Here is a 4476-nt window from a genome sequence, read left to right on the forward strand (position 1 = left end):
CACCGAGCTCAACGAGTTTAATATACAATATCAACCATGAGCAACCATCAAGGCTCAAGTTTTAGTAGACTTTCTAATAGAGGTCCAAAATCCCAAGCTAGAGGAGACTTGGAGAATATATATGGATGGATCCTCCACTTGGCAAGGAAGTAAATAGGTATTCTTATGATATCACCCGAGAAGATAGAATGTGGCTGTCTGTTCGGTTGAATTATTAGGCCACCAACAATGAGGCTGAATATGAAGTATTGATAGCTGGTCTACAGGCTGCAAGGCATGTGAGCACCGCTCAGATTTTAATTTATTCTGACTCCCAACTAGCTGCACAATAGTTATCGAGCAATTTCAAAATTAATACTGAGCAGCTTAAGCTCTATGCGGAAGCATTCAAGAAACTCATAGTGGAGTTCCAAGAGGTAGTTATCCAGAAGATTCCACGATTAGAAAATCAAACGGTGGATGACTTGGCCAAGCTAACTTCCACCATCATTCCCTGGAATATAGACAGGCCGGTTGAGCATACACTGTTAGTAGCCTTCATTAAAAGACAGGTCAACCTTGAGCTATAGAATGATTGGAGAACTCTAATTATATTATTTCTATAACAGGATAGTTTACTAGCCGAAGGCGAGCAGGCGCATATGATTAAGAAGAGAGTTGGTCAGTTTACTTTGGTTTGTGATCATCTTTATAAGCGAGCTTTTTCAGGTCCCTTGCTCAAGTGCATAGGGTCGGAGGACATACAATACATTTTACAAGAAGTGCATCAAGGTTCCTGCGTAAGTTATGTGAGTCGTCGATCTCTCGCTCGGAAGGTATTGTTCGCCGGGTATTTTTAGCTCACTCTACAAGTCGATGCTACTCAGCTAGTAAGAACTTGTTTGTCTTGTCAAAAGCATCAAAACATCCCTCATCACCCCACGGAGTTTTTGAAAACTTCCATTATTTCTTGTGCATTCGATCAGTGGGGCATGTATATAGTAGGTCCTTTCTCCTTAGCACTTGCTTAGAGAAGATTTTTGTTAGTAGCGATGGATTATTTCTCTAAATGGATGGAGGCTGAACCATTAGCCAAGATAACCGAATAGATGGTTATCAAATTCTTATGACAACATATTATTTACAGATTTGGGATTCCACATAAATTGATTTCAGATAATATAAGGCAATTCCAGAGCATAAAAATCAAGGAATGATGTTCAGGTTATGGTATCATACAGGCCTTTATATCTGTGGCATACCCTCAGAGTAATGACTAGGTAGAGATAGCCAACAGGGAGATCATCAGAGGTCTCAAGACTAAATTGGACCATGTTAGAGGAAGCTGGGTCGATAAACTCCCTAGCGTGCTATGGGAATATCATACTACCCCTTGAGAGGCGACAGATATCACCCCTTTTCATTTGGTTTATAGTGGTGAACCAGTGGTCCCGGTCAAAGTGGGCATGGAATCTGATCGGAGATGGTTGTATGATGAAGATAATATCAACCAGTGCTTAATGGAGCTTGATTTGATAGAGGAAGTTAGAGACAAAGCGAGGGCTCAGTTAACAGTATACCACCAAAGGATGAGAAAAAATTATAATAGAAGAGTTATTCCTCATTTTTTTCAAGTAGGCAATCTGGTCTAAGAGTGAGTCAAGCCAGTCGAGGATGTAAACAAGTTAGAGCCATAGTGGGGAGGACCCTACAGAGTGGTGCAAAAGTTCACCTCGGACTCTTACTACCTTGAAGATGCAAAGGGTAAAAGATTAGATCGGCCCTGGAGTGCAAATCATTTACAGCTCTATTGAGCTTAACAAGTACGCCTGTAATTTACTTGTGTATTATGTAAAATCTCTTATAATTAATGAGGATGCAAGCGAACTTATTCAAAGATTCTTATAAGTTATAGCCCTCGGCTTAAACATTGGGCGAGTCCCAGACTCCCAAATCATTCGGTCGGGTTATAAGTGAACATGCTCTCGAGGCTCAATTAAATCCAGAGCGGCTTAAACACCGAGCAAGTCCCAGACTCCTGAACCGTTTGGTCGGATTATAAATGAGCATGCTCTTGCAGCTCAGTTAAATCCAAAGCCACTTAAAGACTGAGCAAGTCCTCGACTCCTGAATTGTTCGGTCAGATTATAAGCGAACATGCTCTCACGGCTCAGTTAAATCTAAAGCATCTTAAAGACTGAGCAAGTCCCAGACTCCCAAACCGTTCAGTCAGGTTATAAGTAAGGATGCTCTCGCGGCTCAATTAAATCCAGAGTGGCTTAAAGATCGAGCAAGTCCCAGACTCCCGAACCATTTAGTCGAGTTATAAGCTAGCATGCTCTTGCGGCTAAATTAAAAGCAGCTTAAAGATCGAGAAAGTCCTATACTGCTGAATTGTTCAGTCGGGTTATAAGTGAGCATGCTCTCGCAACTCAGATAAATCTAGAGCGGCTTAAATTTTAGGTTATGATAAACTCCTAAACTGTTTGGTCAAGTTATAAGCGAGCATGTTCTCGCGGCTGAAGTAAATCCAGAGCGGCTTAAAGATAAGGTTATGACAAACTCTTGAACTGTTCTATCGGATTATAAGTGAGCATGCGTTCGCGGCTCAAATAAATCTAGAGCAGCTTGAAGACCAAGTTATGACAAATTCTTGAACCATTCAGTCAGGTTATAAGTGAGCATGCACTCGCGGCTCAGATAAATCCATAGCGGCTTAAAGACCTAGTTATGGCAAACTCTCGAAGTGTTCGATCGGGTTATAAGTAAGCATGCACTTGCGACTTAGATAAATCTAGAGTGGCTTAAAGACCGGGTTATGACAAACTCCCGAACCGTTCGGTCGGGTTATGAGTGAACATGTGCTCGCGGCTCAAATAAATCCAGAGATTATAACCTCCAGCTTAAAAACCTGACAGGTCCTAAAACTCCTGAATCGTCCAGCCTTGAATTTTTAGTCAATATTAGTATCTCGCTCGATATTATAATTTGGCATGGCAAGCGAGGAAAATTATTAGTCCCTATGTCGTAAGTCTCTGAGTCATTGTCCAAGTTATAAGCGAGGGTATATTCCAGATGGATTTCAACTATAAGAATTTCATTGCATTATCTAACCTGATTATCTTGCTTGGCGTGATTAAGTCGTCTGGCTCGAAAGTGTATTATGCAAAATCATTCAGTACCTTGCCTGGCTTATTATGCTAGTTAATATATATTATATGGGGAATGCACAAAGGAATTTATTCTATGAGAAGTGTGGGTGGTTCTGAAGATATGCAAGAAAAACAAGTGCCACTTAAACTTATTTAAAGCATATCTTAACACAACCTAAATTCATATTTTAGAATATCTTATTAGTTAACTTTCATTCCTTTTAACAATTACGTACGGTTGCATGTTAGGGAACATAACATGGAAGGTATCAGTCAAATTTGCTTAAAAAATATGTTGGAAGCTTGTTAAGAAGTCGGTATTGGTCTATGAATTCTCTAGAGGGTTCTATTGACCAATAACAGTCTTCCCATAGTTGTTGAGCAACTCCTTCGACCACATGGTTGAGCATGCCTGAAAGTCGCTTAGCTAAGTTTATTTTAAATCCGACAGAATCTAGATATGCTCTCCTTCTAACTTCAAGGCGTTCAGCTTCCCCTTCCTTATAATTGGCTAGCTCGGTCTGTATGGAGTTTAGTTGAGCCTATAATGATCCTATCTAAGTCGCTCTCATGCTCAGGTCCTCTTGTTGCTCTAGAAGCAATAAGTTCTTCAAAGATAGCTCCCGAGGCAAGTCCTTCGCTTTGTAACTGGCCAGTTCAGCTTTTGTAGAATTTAGTTCTGCTTGCAATGATCTTATCTAGGAGTCTCGGGTGCCCAATTCCCTTTATTGTTCCAATATCAATAAGTTCTTCGTAGACAACTCTAGGAGTAGTTCAGGAGATTTGGACGCGCGTGAAAGGGCCAATTCTTCTAGTAGAGTGGTTTTATGGGCTAAGTCAGAAAGGGCTTTGTCTCTTAGTGCGTTGTCTACTTGAAGTTTAGATTCACTAGATTATAATAGGAATTCCAACTGTTGCTTATCTCTCTGTTGAGAATCCACCAGTTGTTGGGACTCCCTCAAGGTCTGCTCTAATTTTGAAAGAAGTTCGTTTCGGGCTTTAACTTCTTTCTGCCTAATTTCAACTTCTCTTTATAAGTTGATCATTGCAGTGTTCAGAAGGGAGGCAGTTGCCTCTAGCTCCTATACTTAACCTTTTAGGATCTTGTTAGCTCGCTCCAAGTCCATGACCAGTTGGCCCAAATATAGCCTAGAGGCATAGAACTGAATAAGAATAACGATAAAGTTATAGTGCATAAAGGTACTTTAAAAAGACTTAGTCATGAACTCATCGTAGTAGAATTTTGAGTGTGCTCGTCAGCACACTCTGATATGTTGGTCCCTTGTATTTATCTGTGCGCTTGTACCCATGACTCAGCTAATGGACCCTTCAACTTAAGTATCTC

This window comes from Zingiber officinale, chromosome 9B (genome assembly GCF_018446385.1).
Source record: "Zingiber officinale cultivar Zhangliang chromosome 9B, Zo_v1.1, whole genome shotgun sequence".
NCBI classification, from domain to species: domain Eukaryota; kingdom Viridiplantae; phylum Streptophyta; class Magnoliopsida; order Zingiberales; family Zingiberaceae; genus Zingiber; species Zingiber officinale.